Raw genomic sequence first — 27689 nt, forward strand, 5'->3', positions numbered from 1 at the left:
GAGCGCAATGTTCAACCCAGTGTCAGAAAGCTGGGTCTCCGTCGATGGTCATGGGTCTTGCAGCAGGACAATGACCCCAACACACTTCAAAAAGCACCTAGGAATGGTTCACGAGAAAACGCTGGACTGTTCTGAAGTGGCCAGCAATGAGCCCAGATCTAAATCCCATTGAACACCTGTGGGGAAATCTGAAAACAGCAGTTGGGAGAAGGCACCCTTCAAATATGGGAGAACTGGAGCAGTTTGCACAAGAGGAGTGGGTCAAACCACCAGTAGAGAAGTGTAGGAAGCTTATTCATGGCTATAGGAAGCGTATGACTGCAGTTATTTTGTCCAAAGGCCGTGCTACCAAATATTAAGTCCAGGGTGTCAAGAATTTTGTCGATGCCATTTCTTTTTATTTTCTGATTTAAAAGGTTATATTAAGTTCTGACTTCAAAAACAAAGGTTCTGTAATATTAACAGTGAAATAAAGAATTGTGGAGACAAAATACTTTTGTCAATTTCAACTTATTTGTCGAGAAAATTGTGAGTTATTTGAAAAAAAGTGCAAGGGTGCCAATATTTTTGGGCACGACTGTACACATCCCCCTGGTGTAGTCCCCCTGGTGTTGGTGCAGTACATCCACCTGTGTGAAATCTACCGAAGGAAGTTCAGGGAGAAATAATCTCTCTCCATTATACTATAATAATCACATAATAATATAATCAAATATGATAATCAAATAATCCTGTCCACAGTAATATTTAGTTACGCCAACACACCTGAGAACGGTAGGAATGGCAAAGTAGAAGTTGGAACCACTCGCGGAGAATCGTTGTCATCGACATAAAAATGTGCGGTCTGGAAACACTTTCTGTTGGCACACATCACAGGAGGAACAGGCAATGCATGAAGCGGCACACGAGTGATTGTAACAGGTAGAAAGCACAATGGAATAAGTATCACACGCAGTGGGTTTAAATCTGAATTCATTGCTTGGCCCAAATCGGAGAGCAAAAACACCAGCTTGCACCATGATCTCTTGTCAAGTTCTATCTTGACAATCATGGGATACAAAGAAAGATACGTTGGGCCAAGTTATAATTCCCACCAAAGGTGTGTCACTGATTTACCTTGAACAGAATAAGATGTCACTTAAAAGACAAGAGTCTGTCATAAGGATTGAAGAAGAAAAAATCCTGCAGAGATGAGGAGTTCACTACAAGAAAGAAAACCTCATCAGAGATCAATTGCTGCAAGAGTTTAAGTTTTATGCAAAAATACGAGAAGCAAAGAGCTGTGTATGAAAAAAGACAAAGAATAAGAAAGGAGAATAAGGCATGTCTGAAGATGGGTAAGTATAAAAAAAAACAAGAATGTTGTCCCACAAAATTAAGTTTGATGCAGAAATCCTCGGTCAAAATCACCAGCACCCAAAAGGGTGACCACAATGTTCGTCACCATCAAAATTAACAATTATGCTCGAATTGAACAGGTGGTATTACACAGTTTAATCCATCAACAGTAAGAATAATTATTTAATGGATGATGAATGACCGATGCAAGTCAAGTGATAAAACTTGTCGGTAAAAGACTCGGGTAAAAAAAGATGTAAACCAAAGCAACAAATGGACACTGGGAAGCCTCGTAAAACAAATAACTCATTTATCTCCTCCATGGGCTGATAGGATGGCCTAGATATGCGCAGACTCACCTCCAAGCTGTCTAACCTGGGATTGAATCCCGACCCAGTTATGTAAACGGTCATCCAGTGTTTCATAGGTAGGGTCATTCATCAATGGGTGTGCCGTCCTTCAGATGGATGTTAAACTGGGAGTCCCAGCTGCTGGCATGAGTTGGTGAATGTTAAAATCCCAAGGTGTCCTTCGCAAAGAGTAGGCGAGCTATTGCCGGTGTCACGAAACAGATCCGACCCCGACACAGATCCGCCCCCGACACAGATCCGCCCCCCTCAAAATAGATTCGCCCCCCTGCCACGAAATAGACTCTCCCCCGTGACAAAATCGCCCCCTCATAATATATATGTACATCTTTCAGCAGATATTCAAACTTGGAAAAAAGTGTAACAATTGTATGGCTCTTGGTGATTGTGGAAGAGTTCTTTTACAATTAATCTACGACTAGAGCAACTGAATATTGGTGTAAACTTGTACAACTAAACAATACTAGACTACCTTATGAATGTTATAACATGTTAAAATATCTTGATGATGCTGGTGGGGTTGCATGGGCGACTCATATAAAAACTATATCATATCAGTATGGATTTGGCTTTGTGTGGTTGTCACAACTAACCCTAACAACCCTAACCCTAACAAGCCTAACCCTAACCCCAACCCCAACCCTAACAATATTAGTAGTACTTTTATCACGTCCCCTCTTGTAAACAAATATTTCTATATGTATATTTATATATCCGCAAACGAGAATGGGGGGCGATTCTATTCTGATGGGGGCGAGAAACGTATCCGCCGGGGGGGGGGGCGAGTTTATACCGGTACAGATTCGCCGGGGGGAGAGTTTATACGGGGGCGGATTTATTTCGCAACACCGGAACCTTGGCCAAATTACAAAAATCCTGCCCTAACTAGCAGAGGGCAATCATCAGCGGCATGGCCGCACCCTCATCCGATGATGCTGTCCCGCAGCCTTGTGATGGATACAAACTAAGAAGAAGTTTCTCTGTGCACCTAGATTTCTGTATGAACATATTTATTAAAATAGGAGTACAAATGATACCTGCCGCTTAATGTTATCCCTATGGGAGCTCGCCCGCTATTTCCCAGGTGTTGTTTTTAGTCCTGGAAGGATGTCGCAGTCACCCTCCCCACTAGCAAAGCCAGTGATTTGTGTCGGTTTAGTCGCCGACAACCCAACCATGCAGCAGGTAGCACTGGGTTACATGTTACCAGTGGCAGTCGCAAAAGCGAGGTCTGCTCGGACAATCTAACGTCAATGCCCTATTGCGTCCAGGTCTCGATGAAGGCAAGCAGGTATTCAAACGGATTGTTAGGTAGCTGCTTTGGAAGAAAAATCCCTACACTCACAAAAGGAGCACATTTCATTAGTTGCCTTCAGTTTTATGACTCAACGCAAGGAACACACCACATCTGAAGTTTCTCACAAAACTAGCGACGCTCGATTAATAGTCATAGTTTTGAAAACATGCCGTAAATAAAATGCGAAGGAGAAGGAAGGAGAAGTCCTAAACACCACTTGTGTATGACAGGAGGTTTGGCAACCGTATCTGGAAAGCAGTTATGGCTCCTTTGGAAAACCCTATCAATTGATTACGGGGCTTAAAGGCAAAGAGAGTGATTGTGGCAGAAACTCAGAGGGGATAAAGCACAAGGGAATTGGGTTTTAAAGAGGAGAGCATGGGCAGGAAAGAAAATGTGACAAAAGAAGAGGATAAAGAACATCAAAAACATCATGAATGAAGGCTGATGAGGAGAGTGGGAGAGGGAGAGGCACAAGCTAAAAAACAGTGACAGCATGGAATCCTGGAAAGTCTGGTATGGATACAACCACAGGCCCCAAAGATTCCAGTTTAAGTACAAATGATAAGTTTTTGAGTCAAACTCCAAGTCAAGATGTCTCCAGTTGGAGTCAAAGCCCTGATAATATTTTAGGAAACACATGCGAGGTCTCGAGACACAACGTGACATGTTATCAGATGGAGATTTGCGTTTCTCACTTTTGGTCACACATCATCAGGACCTTTCTACTACATGTATTTAGCATTCATTCACAGGTGCTATTGGGTTCATTTATCAGAGGAAAGCACACTAACGAAGAAACAGATTCGTTTGGTCATGTGTAAGGATCACGTGATTTCAAAAAATAACATAAAGCTGTGGGTGCATCAAAGCCGCAAATCGCTTGCAAAAAGATGCGAAAAGGACAAAGAGGAAGCACAATTTACGAGATGGATGAAACAAATACATCAAGATGGGCTAAATGATTCAAACAATGTCGCTCATCAATGTGCACTCTCTCAATGTAAATAATAATAATCACAATAACAACAATAACAGGTTAGCATTGGGCTTTTTGTACCCTCGTATTTCTCAAATGGAGGGATAACTTCATGTTACCAATATTTAGGACAACTTGTAATGTCAATTCCATATTGTGCCCAGGTCTCGATGAAGGCAAAAAGGGATTCAAACGGATTTATGAAGAGGACCCGAGTAATGTGGTTGATTGGTGTACAAATCCATCATCACGTACAGGGTGTCTGCAAATGAACGTATAATCCTCCTGAAGATATGTTTGATAAATACAGTGTAATATTATCTTCGTGCCTGGCTCACTTTACAGAAAAGGGAACGTCAAACCGAATGAACGAAACACTCCACCACGCGACCCACACAAACCTAGTTTGTTTGTATTTAATGAGAAAAAGTTTCACCAAACGTGGAATTATTTTGCACTTGAATTGCAGAGTGTGGTATTACTTTATACTCGACTGAGCTCTTCACTTGGGTCTCAAGTCAAGAGGTGGCTGTATCCATCGCTGAATCATTATATAACCTCTGGATCGAGAAAAAGGGTCTCGAGTCCATCACTGATAACTACGGAAAGATCTGCATTGGGGGCATTGTGCGAGATAGACAATGGATACAAAATCTGAACAAACAGAGGGAGAGAGATATAGAGGGACATGCAAAGGAAAGAAAAAAACAAGTTACAGGACTTCCAGATACTGACAACTATAGAACCCTCGAGAATTACACTCTAGAATTACCCTTTAGAACCCTCTAGAATTATGGTACCCTTTCAAATAACTCTTTAGAATCCATGAGAATTCCCCTTTGCTTTAGAACACATTAAAATCATCCTTTAGAATCCACTATAATTAACCCTTTAGAACCCCCGAGAATTAACCTTTAGAACCCCAGATAATTACCCTTTAGAATTACCCTTTAGAACCCTCAAGAATTACTCTTTAGAACCCTCTAGAATTACTCTTTAGAACCCATTAGAATTACTCTTTAGAACCCATTAGAATTCCCCTTTATAACCCATCAGAATTACCATTTAGAACCCCAGAGAATTACCCTTTAGAATTACCCTTTATAACCCTCAAGAATTACTCTTTAGAACCCTCGAGAATTACTCTTTAGAACCCTCAAGAATTACTCTTTAGAACCCTCTAGAATTACTCTTTAGAACCCATTAGAATTCCCCTTTATAACCCATCAGAATTACCATTTAGAACACACTAGAATTACCCTTCAGAACCTTCTAGAGTTATCCTTGAGAATTAATCTTTAGAACCCATTATAACTCCCCTTTGGAACCCTTTAAAATGACCATTTAGAACCCATTAGAATTCCGCTTTAGAACCCATCAGAATTACCATTTAGAACACACTAGAATTACCCTTTAGAACACACTAGAATTACCCTTCAGAACACTTTAAAATCATCCTTTAGAACCCACTATAATTAACCCTTTAGAACCCCCGATAATTAACCTTTAGAACCCCAGAGAATTACCCTTTAGAATTACCCTTCAGAACCCTCAAGAATTACTCTTTAGAACCCATTAGAATTCCCCTTTATAACCCATCAGAATTACCATTTAGAACACACTAGAATTACCCTTCAGAACCTTCTAGAGTTATCCTTGAGAATTAATCTTTAGAACCCATTATAACTCCTCTTTGGAACCCTTTAAAATGACCATTTATAACCAATTAGAATTCCCCTTTAGAACCCATCAGAATTACCATTTAGAACACACTAGAATTACCCTTCAGAACCTTCTAGAAATACCCTTGAGAATTCCCCTTTAAAATTACTGTTTAGAACCCATTATAATACCCTTTAGAACCTTTCAGAATTCCCATTAAGACCACACTAGAATTAGCCTTCAGAACCCTCTAGAGTTAACCTTGAAAATTAATCTTTAGAACCCATAATTAGAACTTTAGAACCCATTTATTCTCCCCTTTAGAACACTTAAAAATTACCGTTTATATCCAATTAGAATTCCCCTTTAGAACACACGATAATTACAATTCAGAACCCTCTAGATCTAGAGTTAATCTTGAGAATTCATCTTTAGAATCCATTAGAACTCCCCTTTAGAACCCTTTAAAATTACCGTTTAGAACCCATTAGAATTCCCCTTTAGAACATACTAGAATTACCCTTCAGAACCTTCTAGAAATACCCTTGAGAATTCCCCTTTAGAACCCTTTAACATTACTGCTTAGAGCCCATGAGAACTCCCCTTTAGAACCCTTTAAAATTACCGTTTAGAACCCATTACAATTCCCCTTTAGAACAGACTAGAATTACCCTTCAGAACCTTCTAGAAATACCCTTGAGAATTCCCCTTCAGAACCCTTTAACATTACTGCTTAGAGCCCATGAGAACTCCGCTTTATAACCCTTTAAAATTACCGTTTATAACCCTTAGAATTCCCCTTTAGAACACATTAGAAGTCCCCTTTAGAACCCTTTAACATTACTGTTTAGAACCCTTTATAATTACTCTTTGGACCCCTTTAAAATTACCCTGTAAAACCCCCTATAATTACACTGTAGAACCCTTTAAAATTAAATGAGGTGGGTTAAAAAGGTTCTTGGTTTTCTTCATTTTGATGGACAGATGGACGGATGTAACGAAGGACATAGCCAAATATTGAAGTGGCCTCACCGCTTTAAAATAAAGATTGTAGTTGGTAAGATGTGTTTACCGCCCGGCGAATGCTGAAGAAGCGACTGAAGCAACGGTTGAGAGCCTCGGAGCTACAAGACCTTTATCATCGGGTTCAGGTTTAAAGAATGGCTGAGGAAGAAGGCGAGAGATCGAGACAACTCTACAACACAATCCAATTAATCAGTCAGTTCCAGTACTCCGACGTGGTCAATTGGGCCAAAACAAACAAGACAAGCGTTACGCCGAGGTCCCCCGTCGGGGAAGTGATGTGAGTTGACGAAGTGGAAGACGCAGAAAACATGCTATGATATGATATTTGGCTCACAAGGTTCAGACATACATGGAGGCGGCCATCTTGGATTTTGACGTGGCGACCCAATTTTTAATAGCGTTCTTCCTTATGCCTAGATAAACTCACACACCAGATTAGAAGTTGGTACTTCGCTTATTTTTCAAGATATTCCACTCACAAGGTTCAGACATACATGGTGGTGGCCATCTTGGATTTTGACGTGGCGACCCAATTTTCAATAGCGTTCTTCGTTATGCCTAGATACACCCACACACCAGATTAGAAGTTGGTACTTCGCTTATTTTTCAAGATATTCCACTCACAAGGTTCAGACATACATGGCGGCGGCCATCTTGGATTTTGACATGGCGACCCAATTTTCAATAGGGTTCTTCCTTATGCCTATATACCCACACACACCAGATTAGAAGTTGGTACTTCGCTTATTTTTCAAGATATTTCGCTCACAAAGTTCAGACATATATATGGTGGCGGCCATCTTGGATTTTGATGTGGCGACCAAATTTTCAATAGCGTTCTTCCGTGTGCCTAGATACACCCACACACCAGATTAGAAGTTGGTACTTTGCTTATTTTTCAAGATATTACGCTCACAAGGTTCAGACATATATATGGTGGCGGCCATCTTGGATTTTGACGTGGCGACCCAATTTTCAATAGCCTTCTTCCTTATGCCGAGATACACCCACACACCAGATTAGAAGTTGGTACTTCGCTTATTTTTCAAGATATTCCGCTCACAAGGTTCAGACATACATGGCGGCAGCCATCTTGGATTTTGACGTGGCGACCCAATTCTCAATAGGGTTCTTCCTTATGCCTATATACACCCACACACCAAATTAGAAGTTGGTACTTCGCTTATTTTTCAAGATATTTCGCTCACAAGGTTCAGACATATATATGGTGGCGGCCATCTTGGATTTGACGTGGCGACCCAATTTTCAATAGCGTTCTTCCTTATGCCGAGATACACCCACACACCAAATTAGAAGTTGGTACTTCGCTTATTTTTCAAGATATTTCGCTCACAAGGTTCAGACATATATATGGTGGTGGCCATCTTGGATTTTGACGTGAGGACCCAATTTTCAATAGGATTCTTCCTTATGCCTATATACACCCACACACCAAATTAGAAGTTGGTACTTCGCTTATTTTTCAAGATATTCTGCTCACAAGGTTCAGACATACATGTGTTACGTGGCCCTCCCGGTAACTACCTGGTCTTGGTGACCCCCGGACCGTGGGAGGACCCCGCCAGAAAGATATATGATCTATACGCTTTCGTAATGCAATCAATATGAAAGACACAAACAATTCAGGTCAATAAGCAACCCCACACCAAGGATCCGGATTAATTAATAATATATTCTCAATCCATCAACAACAATCAACAATCAATCACCATATTACTAAGATGGCCATCTCATATATGTCCCCCCTTTCCCCACTCACGACCCCTCAATGGTCACTGTCCCTCACAATGTCTCTGGGCCCCTCCAGACCAAGGTGAAGGTCGACTTCTCCGCACACGGGCGGTTGAACGAACCCCTGGCTGACGTGCTCCAAACGTGCACGTCGTGTACCGGGAACAGCTGCTGCAGCGCACACCTCCTTGCAAAGCAAAGCGGGCAAAGCAAAGCGCGGCTCGCAAAGCACGCGAGGCCCAAGGTGCGACCCGTACGCGTCCTTGTAGACGTGGAGGCGAACTGTGCCGGACGCTTGGTTCCGTGCACGAACCCACGGCAACTTGACGTGTAACCGGTAATTACCCCGCACAGGTAACTCCTCTCGCCAGACGGGCTTTCAAACGCAGCGTTCCCCACGCTGCTCAATATCGACACCGCTCGTGTCGGAGCTGGGCGATGAGAAGAAGATGGCCGCTTCTCCCGGACCTTGTCTTCTTCTTTTTCTTCCGGTTCACCATCCCGTTTCCGGTCTCCTGTTATCCAGAGCGCCTCTAACCATTTAACCACAACAACCTTTAATAGAATAAACATGAATAAGCAATGACCTGAATAGTAATTTACATAAATTCACATAAATCCGTAACACTCCCCCCCTTCAAGAAAGAAAGTTTGAACCCAGCGAAAACTTTCTTTGCCGGCCAACTGTGATAAACAAACCCGATAACTCACACCCCCAAATCCTCAGTTCCCCCGGGCACAATTATCACTTAAAAATAAAGTAACAAAATTTCACAACAACCCCCAGATTATTTCACTCTGGACAAAGCGTCAACAACTTCTAGTTGCTCTTGGATGGAGGCCCAGCTGAGTACTCACTACATGGACGCCTTAAGGAATGTGGGGTTCACGGTTAGTCCGGGGAGGAAAGTTCATTACATGGATGCCTTTAAGAACGTGGAGTTCACGGTTAGTCCGTGTAGGAACGTTCCCTACCGGGACGCCTTTTAAGAACCTGGCGTTCACGGTTAGCCCGTGTAGGAGCCCAGGCACGGCGGCTCCGCCGTATATAGAGTGCTTCAACTTCTCCGGACTCCTAACAGTTACGGTGGGACCCCTTGGCCCAGCAGTCACCAGACTGGCGGTCTCCTTCTCGGCCAGTCCTCTGCCAATCATTCTTTCGGGAGATGCCGTAACTCTGGGAGCCTCCAAAGTAATATCGGCTGCTGCCAACACCAAAACTACCGCCAAGTGGTCCTCTTCTGTAGACCTCTCGACGCCTACGAAATGCCTTCCCTACTGTTATGGTCCGACCCTCCAAATCCTTACCATTCCAATTTTTCTCTGCCTCCCTGGCGTCTCTTGTGCTTGCAAACGTGACAAAGCCGAACCCTCTTGACCGTTGCGTTTCCCTGTCTTTTACCACCTGCACTTCCACCAGCGGCCCATATCTGTTGAAGACAGAGGTCAGAAGTTCTTCCTCTGTGTTGAAGTTCAGTCCCCCTACAAATAACTTGGAACTTTTGTCGCCATCCCGAGCTGGGGTGGTGTTATTTCCCCTGCGGGGCTCTTTACCCACCCTCGGGTTACCATAAATTTGCCCCCCGGCCAAATCATTCCCGATAATCACAGATACTCCCTCTACAGGAAGCGTGGCTTGTAAACCGACGGTGACCGGTCCTGACACCAAATCGGATTACAAATGGATGACATGAAGTGGGGCACTAACACAGCCACCGATCCCTTGTAACCGAACACTATCACCAGTTGCGGTACTCTTTGACAATGGCAAAATGCCGTCAAGCATTAAGGATTGATGGGCTCCTGTGTCCCTCAATACCCTAACAGGTCTTGGGTTAGTCAAGTCTCCCTCGAGTGAGACAAACCCCTCATAAATAAATGGTTGGTAACTCTTCTGTGGGCGATTTCTTACGCTAGCCATCGCATTCGGAGTTGTAATAGTCGGACTCCGCTCTGGGTTGTCCCTTTTCATGAGGTAACAACTGGACATCAAGTGTCCAGGTTTTTTGCAAAAGGCGCAAGTAGGCCCGGAGGAAAAACTCGTGGTCTGCCTCGGGCCCCCCGGGAAATAAGTTTGTCTTGGGCCCGTAGCCCTCTGATTTCGAACAGTTGGGGTATCCGCGTTGTCCCCATAATCCTCTCGAGGCCGCCGCCATATATTGTCGTTCTCCGCACCGGGTTTTCCATAACTCCCCTGCTGAAGTCTAGGCGAGGAGCTAGGTGTGTGGACCCCTATCCGGTGTGTTAAGGCATAAATCATCTGCCATGGTGGCTGCGTCCCACAACTTTGGTACTTTCTTTTCCTGCAGGTACACTTTGATGTCCTCGTGGACACACTGTTGAAATTCCTCCACCAGCATCAGGTCACGCAATGCTTCGAAGTCGTTCCCGACTCCTTTCGACTCACACCACCGATCAAACATGTTTTCTTTCACTCTGGCAAACTCCACATGGGTCTCACTCTCCCTCTTCCTGGCATTCCTGAATTTTTGCCGGTAAGCTTCAGGAACCAACTCCTGGAGTTCTCGTTCCACGCTCCTTTCCTCTGCTTGTTTCTCTTCTCTCCTCTCTTCTGCTTTCCTTTCTTCTTCTGCTCTTTCCTTTTCTGCTTTCCTTTCTTCTTCTGCTAACCTTTCCTGGAGTTCTCGTTCCACTCTCCTTTCCTCTGCTTGTTTCTCTTCTCTCCTCTCTTCTGCTTTCCTTTCCTCTTCTGTTCTTTCCTTTTCTGCTTTCCTTTCTTCTTCTTTTAACCTTTCCTGGAGTTCTCGTTCCACTCTCCTTTCCTCTGCTTGTTTCCCTTCCTGGCTCCGTAATTGCAACTCCAGTTTCTGGAGCTCAACGTCTTCTGGTTCTTCGGGTAGCCACTGCCAGGCTAACTCGTCCCATGTTACTAATCCCACCATAGATTGTATCACCGTGGTCTGCAACTCTGCCTTCCTCAAATTAGTTCGGACCTCTAAGTTAAAATGTTTGGCCAATTTCAAGAGGTCCGACTTTAGTAATGCTCGGAACTGTGCCTCACTCGGGGTTACCGCAATGTTCTGTGCCACAAACGCCATGGTGCCTATCGTTAACACCTGTTAATCTTCACCCAAGACTTTACCCCAATTTCCCCAAAATTTACCAATTAATAAATTTTAATTAATAAAAATATTATTTTATTATTTTATACAATTTTATATCCCGGAATTCAATTGGACGAGCCCCCAATTCTGTTACGTGGCCCTCCCGGTAACTACCTGGTCTTGGTGACCCCCGGACCGTGGGAGGACCCCGCCAGAAAGATATATGATCTATACGCTTTCGTAATGCAATCAATATGAAAGACACAAACAATTCAGGTCAATAAGCAACCCCACACCAAGGATCCGGATTAATTAATAATATATTCTCAATCCATCAACAACAATCAACAATCAATCACCATATTACTAAGATGGCCATCTCATATATGTCCCCCCTTTCCCCACTCACGACCCCTCAATGGTCACTGTCCCTCACAATGTCTCTGGGCCCCTCCAGACCAAGGTGAAGGTCGACTTCTCTGTACACGGGCGGTTGAACGAACCCCTGGCTGACGTGCTCCAAACGTGCACGTTGCGTACTGGGAACAGCTGCTGCAGCGCACACCTCCTTGCAAAGCAAAGCGGGCAAAGCAAAGCGCGGCTCGCAAAGCGCGCGAGGCCCAAGGTGCGACCCGTACGCGTCCTTGTAGACGTGGAGGCGAACTGTGCCGGACGCTTGGTTCCGTGCACGAACCCACGGCAACTTGACGTGTAACCGGTAATTACCCCGCACAGGTAACTCCTCTCGCCAGACGGGCTTTCAAACGCAGCGTTACCCACGCTGCTCAATATCGACACCGCTCGCGTCGGAGCTGGGCGATGAGAAGAAGATGGCCGCTTCTCCCGGACCTTGTCTTCTTCTTTTTCTTCCGGTTCACCATCCCGTTTCCGGTCTCCTGTTATCCAGAGCGCCTCTAACCATTAAACCACAACAACCTTTAATAGAATAAACATTAATAAGCAATGACCTGAATAGTAATTCACATAAATTCACATAAATCCGTAACACATGGCATCAGACATACATGGCGGCGGCCATCTTGGATTTTGACGTAGGTTGCACCCACACACCAAATTCGAATGCGGTCCTTCGCCTATGCACGCACGCACACACGCACGCACGCCCGCACGGACGGAGGGGAAAACCATAGTCCCCCTGTCGCTCCGCGGTGCGACGGGGGACAAAAAAGCAGTGGGCCGTGCCATACATCCAGCCTCCATATTTCGCCATCTGTGTTTCCGAGTAGTTCTTTCAACGCGAGTTTCATCAGCAATTTCCAAGTGTCATAGGGATGCCGCAGAAGCCTGGTGTTGGCTTAGCGGTTAGGGTGCTGGCTTGGGATCCTAGGATCCTGGGTTCGAATCCTGGTCGATCGCTGAATTAATGCCAGGGGGGTTGACTCAGCCTGTCATCCTTCCGAGGTCGGCAAATTGAGTACCAGGTCACTGGTAATTCCCTGTGTGTCGCAAAAGGCGACTAACAGGGTCGGCGGCAAGAAGGGCCATAAAACATTGCTTCAAAAAGGGGACCACGGTGCCCAAAAAAGACCAACCCCCCGCTCTGCGGGGAAAATGGCCTCTGAAGGTGGTTCTTTTTAGGGATGCCGCAGGCACGGCGGACAAATGATACCATCGGCATCAAGCATTTCCTCTTCGTCAATGAGGTTGGGTGACCTAACAAGGTCAACCTACCTGCCTTCTATTTGTCCTCACACTAAGCCATTTACAACTACGTTCAACAACCTTTAAGTCGAATAGCCAAACTTGGTTTACAAGTTATTTCAAACTGCAAACTTTGAGTTTCCTTAACACGATCAGAGTCCGTTTCATTAGGATAGCCCCAAGTAATGAATCTTAACTATGATACCTCAAGTAGTTGTGAAACTATTTAGTGACGAGACAGGGATACAAGTTTTTAGGTTTAAATGCACTTTAAGACCAGTAGCTTATCTAAACAAATGATTGGCTGTGTCGCAGGGTGTGCGGACTGCAGACCATTTATATTTAAATCAAAATACACCAATGGACATGCACCAATGGTTTCTTCCGATCTCCGAGTTTCCCTGCACATATATCATTGTATATTCGAAAGGAAGATGGGAAAAATGGATAATAAAGGAAACTCCGACCAACAATGAAACAGCAGGCAGACATAATTACGCAAACGTTCATAAAGTCATAACGCTCTTGTGTTGTTCCATCAAATCAGCACATTGTGCACAACTAACATCCAGGAAGCACTGCTTTTGGACGATGATATTTATAGTTTAACGTGTGCTTGCCATAAAAAGGGCTCAAAACACCGGATGATCATTTGTTTCCACTGATGAATTAAGAAATCGGAGGAAGACTCTTTGGGGCAAGATTTTTTCCAAAGGCTGAAAACCAGTAAACACTCACTCGTGGAACTGGAACAGATCGGATTTCACTCTGTCACTCTCTCTGTCTGTCTGTCTCTGCCTCTCTATATCTCTCTGTCTGCTTCTCTGTCTCTCTCTCTCTGCCTTTCTCGTTGCCTCTCTATATCTCTCTTTCTTCTTCTCTGTCTCTATATATCTCTCTGTCTGCACCTCTCTATATCTCTCTGTCTGCTTCTCTGTCTCTCTCTCTGCCTTTCTCGTTGCCTCTCTATATCTCTCTTTCTTCTTCTCTCTGTCTGCACCTCTCTATATCTCTCTGTCTCTCTTTGCCTCTCTATATCTCTCTGTCTCTATTTGCCTCTCTATATCTGTCTCTCTTTGCCTGTCTATATCATTCTGTCTCTCTTTTCCTCTCTATATCTCTCTGTCTCTCTTTGCCTCTCTATATCTGTGTCTCTCTTTGCCTCTCTATATCTCTCTGTCTCTCTTTGCCTCTCTATATCCCTCTGTCTCTCTTTGCCTCTCTTTGCCTCTCTATATCTCTCTGTCTGCACCTCTCTATATCTCTCTCATCCCCCCACACCCCTCTGTACCTCTCTCTGTCTGTTTCCCTCTGTCTCTCTGTCTGTCTCTCTTTCTCTGTCTGTCTCTGTCTGCTTTTCTTTCTTTCTTTCTCTTTCTTTCTCTTTCTCTCTCTCTCTCTCTGCCTCTGCCTCTCTTTCTTTCTCTTTCTCTCTCGCCCCCTGCTGGCTGTTGTTATTTGTGTGTGGCATCATGGCCACCGTATGCAGCTGATCTGTAGTGTGGTGAGTCGTCAGTGTATTGTTTTTGTCCCGACAGCCCCCCCCCCCCATCCCTTCTATCCTTTCCTGCTACATCTCATGTGCCTCTGGCGTTTTGTTCTCCGGTTTTCGACTCCTTTGTGTTCGAGAGAGAGAGAGAGATTGAGAGCGGGCCTATTTTGGATGCGGCCTACCCATTTTGACGATGCTTTGTAAGCCTTGTTTATGCTTGTAATGCGTTTTTGGTTTTTCATTTTTACTTGATTTATTTATGTTTGATACCTTCATGTCCAGTTCCGACAAGAAGGGGGCGATAATATTGCCGACATGGCGAATGCACGCTCTCGATGTGAGGGTTTTGAGGGTTTAACCTGGAAGCATGCGTTCGTGTGCGTTCCTCCCAACAGAGTTCCTGTAGAGGACATTATTCTCGCAGTTGGGAATATTATTGGTGATGAAAATATACGTGCTGCGTCGCATATGAATCAGAAGGTAGTTTTTTTCATTTCAGACGATGTACTCGTCCATGACGTTGTAAGTGTCGGAATAAGCACAGCGAGTGCTTATTTTGTGATGGCGTCGCCGATGCTGACTCCCGCGACGAGAGTCGTTATATCGAACGCACCTCCGTTTATTTCCAATGACAGGATTATGACCGTGTTATCGCGTTATGGTAAAATGGTGTCTCGGATATCCACAATTCCTCTTGAACATACTAGTGCCTATTGGAAATTTAACACTAGGCTTTTGGATGATGCCTTTTTTAAGGAAGCCTTTCGCAATCTATGGATAGCAGTAGTTGAAAAAAGCCCCGTTTTGCCTCCATTAACCATGTGGTGGGACAATATGAAATCCCATATAAGGCTGTTTTGTCAACAGTTTAATTCATATGTCACCCATGAAAGTCGAGTCACACTGGCTCGGCTAGAAACTGAAATTCTAAAACTGGAGATCAAACTGGCGAAACAAGAGAATGAGGCAAACTACAAGTTACTCCTTGAAAGAAAGACTCAACTGAGAGAACTATTGCAGGAGAAAGCTGCAGGATTATTAGTTAGATTAAGAAAGAAAAAAATTAAAGTATCAGATAGCCCGAGCAAATCCTTTTTTCACCTCAAATCCGAAACGAAGCCAGCTCGGCTTATCTTATCAGTAACGGACCCCAGTGAAAATGTAATTGCAAATTCTGATGGGGTAAAAAATACCATTAGAAAGTACTATTCAGAACTGTTTGCAAAAAAAGATGTTTGTGAGGATCAGATGAAACTCTTTACCTCCCATCTCCCATCCCTGACTGAAACTCAACGGCTGGAGCTGGATGTGCCGTTAACCCTTCCTGAATTAGAATGTGCTCTGGTTGAAATGGAATCTTGAAAAGCTCCAGGAATTGATGGCCTACCACTGAGTTTTACTTGGAATTTTGGGACCTTTTCGGTCCAGAACTCTTACATGTAATCCAAGAATCCCTGCGAACTGGTGCAATGCCATTAAGCCGAAGGAGAGCAGTGGTGAGTCTCCTCCCAAAATCAGGAGATCTCCGGCGGATGGAAAATTTGAGACCAGTTTCAGTATTGTGCACCGACTGCAAACTGTTTTCAAAAGCGATGGCAAATCGTCTGAAGAAAGTGATTGGTGACCTGGTCCTACCCGATCAGACTTTCTGCATCCCCAGTCGATCCATTTATGACAACATTTTTTAGTTCGGGATTTAATGGGCACTTACCACGATCAAAATTATTTTGGAATAATGTTTCTCGACATTGAAAAAGCCTTTGACAGTATTGATCATGTTTTTTTGTGGCGTGTTCTGGAAGCCTGTGGCTTTGGGGTTAATTTCAGAGCCTTCATATCTCTATTGTACACTGACATCTCTGGTGTAATTAAGGTAAACAATGAACTCGTTTCTCCCATACAGGTTCAGAGAGGGGTACGGCAGGGTTGCCCAGTCTCAGGTTTGCTTTTTGCATTGGCAATGAAACCATTACTTTGTACGCTCAGGGACAATATCTCTGGCCTGACGTGTTTCCCAAGGAGTCCACCACTGACTACATCAGCGTATGCAGATGATGTGTGCGTCATAATCAGAAGCAACCGGGATATTAATGCTCTTGTTAAATACTTGAGAACATTTTTCCAGGCTTCTTCCCTGAAAGTTAATTGGAGGAAAAGCAAAGCTATTTGGGTGCCATACCTTAATAGTTGCCTCCCTGTCTCGACACATCTACCTCCTCTTCCGGAAAACTTAGAATGGAAGGCAGATGGTATCGACTACCTTGGCGTGTCCCTTGGTTCCACACAATTTATGGAAAAGAATTGGGAAGGCTTGATTGGAGAAATGGAGAGGAGACTGAACCTGTGGAAAAGAGCCCGACCGCACCTTTCATTTAAGGGCCGTGTCTTGGTTGCTGCAACTTTATGGCATCGTTTTATTTGCCTACAACCGCCGGAAGTGCTGCTTCGAATGATCCAGGCCAAACTTGTGGACTTTTTTGGGGGAGGCCATCATTGGCTGCGGCCAAACGTAATATGCCATCCTTCATCTGAAGGAGGCCAAGGCCTTGTTCACGTGAAATCCCGCCTCATGGCCTTTCACTTGTGCTCCATTCAGCACCTTCTATATGTTGAGCACCGGCCAAACCATCCATTGGCCTGACATATTTTGCAACAGGCTGGCACACTCGGCTATGGTCGTGAAGTATTCCTGACCCACCTCAAGTATGTGGATACATCATCGCTCCCTATATTCTACCAGAGCCTTCTCAATGCCTGGAAAGGTCTTACAGTGAGTCGCAAAGTGGACACATACTCCCCAGGGATGTTCGAAGTTGACCGACTGTTTTTCAACCCTCTCTTCCCTGATGTATTCAAGAGCCGTGATTTGTGCGAACGCTTCATTGATGCAGGCATGAACAAAGTATGGCACCTACGGCCAAACTCTGGTGTTGGGTGGAAAACTGTGGAAGAAATTTCAAATATGACAGGAATTCGGTCCAAGAGGACAATCGGCTTAATATTGAGGAAAGTCGTACAAAAAGGTCATCAGCTACGGGTATTATGGACTCAGAATACACATGGACATCCTGATGAGTCATATTTCCCAAAACTGATTTTGACTGCTCCCCCAGATAACTTCCACCTGTTAGCACAGGGACAAATGAATTGCAAGCTGCTAGCAGCAAGAGCCTGTATAGGTGTTGCGTTTCCCTAATTCTCGGTGTTTCTCCATTAAACGGAGGAGCACGCTGGAAGAGACTACTCCCTGCCGGGCCCCCCACTGAACCTGTATGGGAAGCGATGTATTGGAAGCAAATCACCAAAAGAAAAGGGGATCTCCAGTGGCACATTGCCCACTGGATCATCCCATGCAATACATATGTGAGGAATTTTGCCCCAATATCTGCATGCTGCCCCTTTTGCCCTGTAAATGAGGATGTTTTTCATTTTTTCATTGGCTGTGAAAGACTTTTTCCATTATTTAACTGGTTGAACTTTGTGTCACACAAATTGAATTTCAGATTTACTTTTTGCTCCTTTATTTTTGGGTTCAAAAAGAAATGTACACAAGACATAAAATATGAACTGTTGTGTTTTTTTGCAGCAACAGCAAAACTTGCTACATACTTGTCCAGAAAGGAGAAGCATAACGGTAAACCGCTTCACCAATGTGTAACGGTAAACCGCTTCACCAATGTGTAACGGTAAACCGCTTCACCAATGTGTAACGGTAAACCGCTTCACCAATGCAACGTCATGACGTTTTACACTGCGCTTGTTTCTGCAAGGGTAAACCTCGAATTTAATTTTTCCAAGACCATGGCTGAACTTGATGTGTTTGTGGAAAAATGGTGTTTAGAAAATGTTTGTGAAGTTCACCAAAATGAGTTGGTATTATCTCTTTCTTAAATAATCAAGTCTTTATATATTTTTGGTAGTATTGCTTTATTTTATGTTTTTGTAAAAATGAAATGATTAATTGTTATACTCGTTGTTTCCTTGCTTTCTTTTTCTCTCCTGTTTTGTTGGGATTTTTGATTTGTAAATTGTACATACACTTTACACACTTTTATATTTTTGTAATAAAAGGACCTCAAAAGTCTGTCTCTCTCTCTCTCTCTCTCTCTCTCTCTCCCTCTCTCTCCCTCCCTCTCCTTCTCTCTCCCTCTCTCTCTCTCCTTCTCTCTCCCTCTCTCTCCCTCTTTCTCCCTCTCTCTCCCTCCCTCTCCCTCTCCCTATCTATCTATCTCTCTCTTGATAGTTTCCTCCATGTTCCAAACATGTTCCATGTTTCAAACAAAATGCACAAAACACGCACTCTAGGTCACATGGGTAATGTTCACGTGAGTCATGCGATGGCACTGGAAAGTAAGCATGATGTTTACCGCAACACTCATGCTGGACCAGTGTGCGATTACTAAGGCCTTTGAGAGAAATCTTTGCTCTTCCAGCATGGCTGTGACAGCACGCTCAGTAATTGCTCAGCCCAAAGCAACAAGAGAGCTCTACATACGACTCGCGAGTGGATACAAAGCATCGGGCACAAGTAGAGCCTCTTGGGCACATCACAATGCACCCGACATTGCAGTTTACTTCATATACAGGCATTTACTTAATGCACAAGGAGTTCGATTAATTACGTCCGCCACCAAAAGTGGATGGCGATTATGTGTTCACCTGTCTGTCTGTTTGCCTGCCTGTGAGCAGGATATCTCAAAAAGGTTTTGGACTAATTTGGACAAAATTTTGTGAAGAGGTTGGGTGTGTGACAAAGATGAAATGTTTAGATTTTGGTGAAGATCCGGATCCGGGTACTATAATATTTTAAGTGATTCTTCGCCATTGATAGGGCCAAAATAATAAATAGCACAATGTCTCAAAAAAGGTATGACTGGATTAGGACAAAACTTGGTGGAGAGGTTGGGTATGTGACAAGGCGGAATTGATTCGATTTTGATAAAGATCTGAATCTGGATCCAATAATTTTTAAAGTGTTTCTTCACCATTGAGTGATATGGCCAAAAACGATATGTAGCATGATATCTCAGATAGTTGTGGGCGGATTATGAGAAAACTTGGTTGATGAGTTTGGTACGTGACAAGAACAAGCTGATTAGATTTGGGTTCAGGTATGAGTTGGGTAGGTGATAAGAACAAGCCGAATAGATTTTAGATCAGGTATGAGTTGGGTAGGTGATAAGAACAGGCCGATTCGATTTTAGATCAGGTATGAGTTAGGTAGGTGACAAGAACAGGCCGATTATATTTGGGTTCAGGTATGAGTTCGGTCGGTGACAAGAACAAGCCGATTAGACTTTGGTTCAGGTATGGGTTAGGTAGGTGACAAGAACAAGCCGATTAGATTTGGGTTGAGGTATGAGTTGGGTAGGTGACAAGAACAAGCCGATTAGATTTTGGTTGAGGTATGAGTTGGGTAGGTGACTCGAACAAGCCGATTAGATTTGGGTTCAGGTATGAGTTGGGTAGGTGACAATAACAAGCTGATTAGATTTGGGTTGAGGTATGAGTTGGGTAGGTGACTAGAACAAGCCGATTAGATTTTGCTTCTGGTCCAAAAGCAGCTCTGGCCTATCAGTGGATACAAAATGTAAAATGTTCAGCCTCGTGGAGGTATGTGCTCTCTATCTTGTGTCGTTCTTTTTTGGTAATGCCTTGATGCCGTAAATGGTACCGTGGGATATGTTACGACTGTGGTTTAAACATTCATTCACCTTCAACATTTTACCTGAGGAGGAGGGAGAGGGGAGGGCAGAAGGAGGAGGACTAGGTGTGGTTGGAAGGAGGTGTAGGAGGAGGTGGGGAAGGGACGAGGTGTGATCAGGGGTATGAGGTGGTGGTCAGGTGGGTAGGAGTTGAAGGGTAGGATGTGGGGGGTTGCAGTGAGGCAGGAGGTGAGGTAAGAGGGGTAGCTGGACATCCCCCGCAATACTCCATCCTCTGCTGTGGGATTAACCAATATAACCTTATTTTAATTTAGGCATATCTACTGCGGACTGACAGTATGGCCTAGAGGTACGCACACTCGCCTCTAGGTTGTCTACCCTGGGTTTGAATCCTGACCCAGCTATAAACTGCCATCCTGGTGTCTCACAGGCAGGGCAATTCACCAATGTGTATTCCATACCTCGGACGGACGGACGTTAAATTGGGTACCGCTTCTGTCGGCATTAGTTGGTGGACGTTAAAGATCCCACGGTGTACTTCAAGAAAGGTCGACCAACTATCGCCAGCACCAAAAGTTTTTTCCCTTCCTCTTAAAAAAATAAATAAATAAAATATACTGCCTGCATAAGCCCAGGACTAGACAAAGCTAATAAGCTACCACCGAATTATCCACCCCCAGGTCAACAAAGACTTAAGAGATGGTACACTCTGATCCCTTGCTTGAAGCTCAGCATTTAAAAAGGATTGAGCACGGACAAACAACCATTGTGCAGGCCTGATGGGGCTAATGTAAATGGCCTCCTCCTGTGTTATAGCTCCTTGAAAGGGAACTCATATTACATAATACAACAATGTCATAATTCCTTTATGACGTAATACAGGGTATAAATATAAAATTATTTTAGATATTAAGTGAAAGAAGCAAAGAGGGTGAAAGGCCTTCTTCCTGGGTCTGATCATCATATAGTGTGTAAGAAAAGGCAATGAGAACCTCACAGGTATTGAAAAATCATGTTTTCGTACACCAATTAACCAGTTAAAGAAGCCAAGCTTGTTTTGATCGAAGAGGCCAAGGAATGAACAATGGCGTCGTGTGTACAATCAATAATGAAGCAATACCGCAGGCACCGTTTAAAGCAGGGTTGCCGATACTTGGTATCGAGTGGTGTGGTCAAACCAGGTATGGTACGCAACCCGAAGCTATGCACACGTCTCATCATGAATTATACGGTGAGATTCGAGTCAAAATCGCCATCTTTTATTTTGAGCGGATGCAACACGTGGCAAAGTGATGATACACCGCACTTGCATAATGCATCAAAGACAACAAGGCCACGTATATTACAATTAGGTACTAAGTATTTGGTTGGTCAATTGCGGTACACTAAATCAGAGGGAATGCCTCGGTTTCCTCAACTCCATTCCCGTTGTGTCTCCTTAAAAAGGACGAGCATCGTGGAGCTTGCATTGCGGAGGCCTGCGCCAGCCTAATTGGTTTCTTCCTAAGGACTCAGGGTCTCACCTCAAACTGCCCGCATGACCCCAGTAATGCTGAAATAAGCCTTTTGCTAATACAAGGGAGAGTGGACCTGGTGGGGAACCACGCACATATAACAGTGTGCAAATAAGCAGGATAATCCTTTGCAAAGCATTTTCCTTTTCCCTAATGGTATTATCTTGCACTTGTGTAAGCACTGATTCGTAGGCCGCAAACCCTCTGGGCAAGAAGGGGTAGGGGTGGGAGATTTCCCACAAGGCACTGTCATGGACCACCCCCCAAAAGGAGCTAAGTACATGCGTTTCCAAAAGGCCACGTTACACACCAGTGCTGGACGTCACCGTTTCTGCAATAACAACTTCCTCGGCAGAATCTGATGTGAAGGCGCAAAAATATGGAATGTGAGTGAAGCATAGAAACGACAGGTAAAGACACCATAGACAGATAAAAAGAGAGGGCTGCTACGATTTCTGTAATCGTTTTACAGCATCGTTTGTCCTGCACAACACGAAACACGCATAAGGAATAATAAAAATTACCAAGGAAACAGGAATGCGTTGCAGTGAATGATGGAGAACTTAGGCAAGAGAGACAAGAACATGCGAAGCCTTTATTATAGTCACAGTTTATTAATGGTTATAGCCGTTGAAGGAAATCGTAAACTCCATTGTAAGGAGATCCCAAGAAGTGTGAAGTTGACTATATGGTTGTTGTGATGGCAAAACATTCGCTCATACACAGCACTAAATGCAAATGCGCACGCGGGCTTCATATCAAACCCATCAATGCCAACGACTCCGACGCAGCTTGGCAATTAAAGCCTTCTTTTTTTTTTGCTTCCAATAATTATCGTGTATTTCAGACAGCATAACACAAACCAGTAAAATTCAACTAAGCGCAATTATTTCCAAGCACAGACTTCATGGGGCATGGAACGCAAAGCACGGCGCATCCTCTCCTTAGTCTATCCCGATCGGGCCGATCCGCGATGGCATGTTTGCCTGTGTAAATCAAGCATTATTTTTAAAGGACTTCCCATGCAACTGGGATTCAACCCCAGACAAAAAAAATCTTTGCATTTGAAAGTGAATAATTGTTCTCATCTTCCTGATGATGCCTTTAGGCAGAAATGTCTGTCCAAAACCGAAGCTTTAACATCCTGGCTTGAAGACTGCTCCCTTAGGATTGCTGCACTGCCAAGTCTTTCAGTATTTGAAAATTTATTTATTTCCCCCCCCTCCTACCCACTTTTATCATCAAAATTTTTAAATATCCAACATTCGATATCTGAAGACCTTAATGCTAAAATAACTTCAGATCTTAAGATCTCATCAAACACTTGGAATATTGGCACCCTTGCACTTTTTTCAAATAACTCACAATTTTCTCGAAAAATAAGTTGAAATTTACAAAAGTATTTGGTCTCAACAATTCTTTATTTCACTGTTAATATTACAGAACCTTTGTTTTTGATTCAGAACTTAATATATCGTTTAAAATCAGAAAATAAAAAGAAATGGCATTGACAAAATTATTGACACCCGGGGGTAGCACAACCTTTGGACAAAATAACTGCAGTCAAGAACTTCCTATAGCCAGGATTGAGCTTCCGACATCTCTCTACTGGCAGTTTGGCCCACTATGCTTGTGCAAACTGCTCCAGTTCTCCCAGATTTGAAGGGTGCCTTCTCCCAACTGCTGTTTTCAGATCTCCCCACAGGTGTTCAATGGAATTTAGATCTGGACCCATTGCTGGCCACTTCAGAACATTCCAGTGTTTTGGCTTGAACCATTCCTGGGTGCTTTTTGAAGTATGTTTGGGGTCATTGTCATGCTGCAAGACCTGTGACCTTGCACGGAGACCAAGCTTTCTAACACTGGGTTGAACATTGTGCTCCAAAATGCCTTGGTAATCTCCTAATTTCATGATCTTATTGTTACGGAGTCCTCTACAATCTCCTGGTCTCGGTAACCTCCGAACACTGAGAGGAGCCCCGGCAGAAAAATATGTTACCCTGTGTTGAAAATTAATAGTGAAACCACACCAATGATTACAAATGAACAAAATTGTATTAAAAATCATACACAGGAATCACGGTACAACAAATGGGCATTAAGAGTGCACTCTATTTACCATTAATAAAGTCAGGTAACTCACTGCGCTGCCAGCGAGTGAAAGGACACTCCTCAATGTCTCTATATCCTTTTCCAAGGCGTATGTGATTCGCTCCAGCGGTCGATAGAACGAAATCCGGTCGAAGCCCGAATCTCGCTCTCCAGTCAATATCCGAAGCGCGTACAGTTGGCCTTGGAGATCGCCCTGCCAAACTGTACAAAGGTGCCCTCCAGAGGCGCACCTTCACCGCTCACTCAGCAACCCGCAGCGTAATTGGAGACGAAGCGGTCGCACACACACATCCACGACCGACGGTAGGATGTTGGTGTGAAGATGACGCGAGGCAAAACCTTCGTTGGTATCCGAAGCGTGGGGTTCAAAATGGCCGACGGCTCCTGCTTGAGCCGATGCGACGAGGCGAGGAATCGTCGGAATCACAGCGCCCAAATCTGACTACGCAGATTTCTCCCCTCCAGCGATAATTCCTATCGCCGGATGTCCTTTCAAGGAACTCAAAATTCCCTCGTGACTGTCGGTAGACCTTGCTCGTTACGGAGCGCTGACGTCACACGTCTTCTCCGACTTTGCTCGCGCCGCTTCTTCCATTTCCACTCTTCCGGTTCGGTTTCCTGTATCATTTAAAGTTAGCCTTTTTAACTTTAGATAACCGTTCCTGAATAATAAACCTTTTGAAGATAATAATAGTACATAAGATCAGAACTACATCAAGTGGGTGAAAACCCCAATAATGGAAGTTACAAATCCGTAACACTTCCCCCCCTCAAGAAAGAAAGTTTGAACACAGCGAAAACTTTCTTTGCATGCAAACTCTTTAAACAAACAAGAATAAACTCACAACCCAAATCACCAATTCCCGTGAGCAACAATTATCAACATCACAAAAATAAAGCAACAAAACTTCAAACAACTTACAGAGATTGCCAAAGTTCATTTACTCGGGACCAAGCGTCAACCACGACATTGTCGCTGCCCTTTACAGGTTCAATTTACCAGTTGGTCTCCTGCAAAGCCAAACTCCATCTCAGCACCCTCTGATTTTTTTTCCTTAGTTTCTTTTGAATGAAGGTTAAGGGGCTGTGATCAAAATCCAAAGTCAAGCAAGTCTACAGCACTTTTTCCCGGGAGGCCGAGCTGAAAGCCAGGTTCCATGGTGGTTGGGTGGTGAGGCCTGGAAGTATTCACTACATGGACGCCTTTAGGAACGTGGAGTTCATGGTTAGTCCGTGCAGGAAAGTTCACTACATGGACGCCTTGAGGAACGTCGCATTGTTCACGGTTAATCCGTGTAGGAATCTTGGCTCGGCGACTCCGCAGCATTCAGTGCTTCAACTTTTCTGAACTTTCATAATCATTAGGGTGGGACCGCTTGTCACTGTAGTCACATGAATAGCGGTCTCCTTCTCGGCCACTACTCTGACAATCCTTCCTTTGGAAGCTGCCGTAACTCTGGGAGCCTCCATAACAATATCGATTGCGGCCACCACCAAAACTACTACTCCGTTGTCCTCTTCTGTAGCCCCCACGGCACCTATGAAATGCCTTCCCTACTGTTATGGTCCGACCCTCCAACTCCTTGCTATTCAGATCCTTTTCTGCATCTCTGGCATCCTTTGAGTTTTCAAACATGACAAAGCCAAACCCTCTTGACTTTTGTGTCTCCCTGTCTTTTATCAGTGGCACTTCCAAAAGCGGTCCATATTTGCTGAAGGCAGACTCCAGAACATCTTCCTTTGTTTTGAAGTTCAGTCCACTGACAAATAACTTGCTAAATTTGTCGCCATCCCTAACTGGGGTGGTGTTATTTTCCCTACTAGACTTTTTAACAACCATCGGGTTGCCATAAACTTGACCACCAGCGAAATCGTTCCAGATAACAACAGATACTCCCTCTACAGGAAGAGTGGCTTGTAAACCTATGGTGACCGGTCCTGACACCACATTGGACTCCAAATGGATGGCATGAAGTGGAGCTCTAACACAGCCACCAATCCCCTGTAAACGAACACTATCACCAGTTGCCGTCTCTTCTGACAATGGCAAGATGCCTTCAAGCATTAAAGATTGATGTGCTCCGGTGTCCCTCAATACCCTAACAGGTCTACGGTTAGTCGAGGCTCCATCCAGTGACACAAACCCCTCTGAAATAAATGGTTGGTAACCCTTTTGAGGGCGATTACTCACATTTGCCATTGCATTCGGAGTGGTACTTGTCGAACTCCGCTCCTGATTTTCCTTTCCCAGAGCATAACAGTGGGACATCAAATGTCCAGGTTTATGGCAAAAAGCGCAAGTAGGCCCGGAGGAGAACCTCGTGGTTTGTCTCAAGCCCCCCCCGGAGGGTAAGTCTGCCTTGGAACTGCTGTCTTTGGATTCCTAGAAGTCGTGGTATCAGAGTGGTCCTCATATTCATCTCGAGGCCGCCCCCATGAATTTTCGTTCTCCGCCCCTGATGTACCATAGCTCCCCTGGCTAGGTCTAGGCAAGAAGTTAGGTTTGTGGAACCCCATCCTATGGGTTAAGGCATAGTCATCAGCCATGGCTGCTGCCTCATACAGCTTTGGTACTTTCCTTTCCTCCAGATGAACTTTAATGTCCTCATGGACACACTGTTGGAATTCCTCCACCAGGATCAATTGTCGCAGTAGTTCGAAGTCTTTCCCAACTCCTTTTGGATCACACCACTGATCAAACATGGTTTCTTGCATTCTGGCAAACTCCACATGGGTCTCACTCTCCCTCTTCCTGGCATTCCGGAATTTTTGCCGGTAAGTTTCAGGGACCAATTCATAGGCTTTGAGAATGGTTTTCTTCACTATCTCATAATCTGCACAGTGGTCAATCGGTAAAGCCGAATAAATATCTTGAGCTTTACCCACCAGAACACTTTGCACTAACATGGTCCAGGACTCCTCCGGCCATTTTAGCATTCGAGACACTTTCTCAAAGTGTAAGAAAAACTTGGCTACCTCCTTTTCATTGAAGAGTGGAACCATCCTAACATGTCTGCCAACATCACATGTGTTCTGGCTAGGTGTCGAACCAGTCAGCATGGATGGTACCTCTCCCCGTTCTCTCATTAACTCCAGCTCCTTGACTTTAATTTCCTGCTGACGCGCCAATTCACGGTCCTTTAACTCCCTTTCCGCTTTTCTCTCCTCTGCTTGGAGTTCTCTTGCAGCTCTCCTTTCCTCTGCTTTTTTGTCTTCTAACCTTTCCTGGAGTTCTCTTTCCTGTGCTTTTAACCTTTCTTGGAGTTCTGTTTTCTATGCTTTTAACCTTTCCTGGCTCTGCAATTGCATCTCCGTTTTTTGGAGCTCCACATTTTCTTGTTCTTCTGGTAACCAATTCAAGGCTCCCTCTCCTCATGTTCCGAGTTCCACCATAGATTATATCACCACTGTCTGCATCTCTGTTTTCTTCATTTTAGCTCGGACCTCCAAGCCAAAATGTTTGGCCAATCTCAAGAGTTCCGATTTTAGTAACACTCGGAACTGTGCCTCACTCGGGGTCGCTGTAAACCTCTCAGCGTCAAACTCCATGGTGACTATCCGTTAACACCTGTTAACCTTCACACAAGAAATTTCCCCCCCCAAAAAAAATATATATCTTTTTTTTTTTGGAAAAATTTGGGAATGTTGAAAAATTCCCAAAATTGGAAAATTTGGGAATGCTAGGGAATTCTTTCCCAGACGAAATTTAAGGAATTTAATCCACCGTCCGAGATTTAGGGAATTTAATCAGCAAAG

The 27689-nt window shown here is 44.1% G+C and overlaps 1 protein-coding gene across 1 annotated transcript in view; it reads right to left on the minus strand.

Annotated features, from left to right (window-relative positions):
• Positions 1–27689, minus strand: part of LOC137426001 (receptor-type tyrosine-protein phosphatase gamma) — a 383032-nt gene that overhangs the window by 282000 nt on the left and 73343 nt on the right. The window contains exon 2 of the mRNA XM_078776830.1: positions 766–857. The gene's annotated coding sequence lies outside the window, so the exon portion shown is untranslated. The remainder of the gene's footprint in view (positions 1–765; positions 858–27689) is intronic.

This window comes from Myxine glutinosa, chromosome 4, assembly GCF_964187855.1.
Source record: "Myxine glutinosa chromosome 4, kmMyxGlut1.1, whole genome shotgun sequence".
Taxonomy (NCBI): domain Eukaryota; kingdom Metazoa; phylum Chordata; class Myxini; order Myxiniformes; family Myxinidae; genus Myxine; species Myxine glutinosa.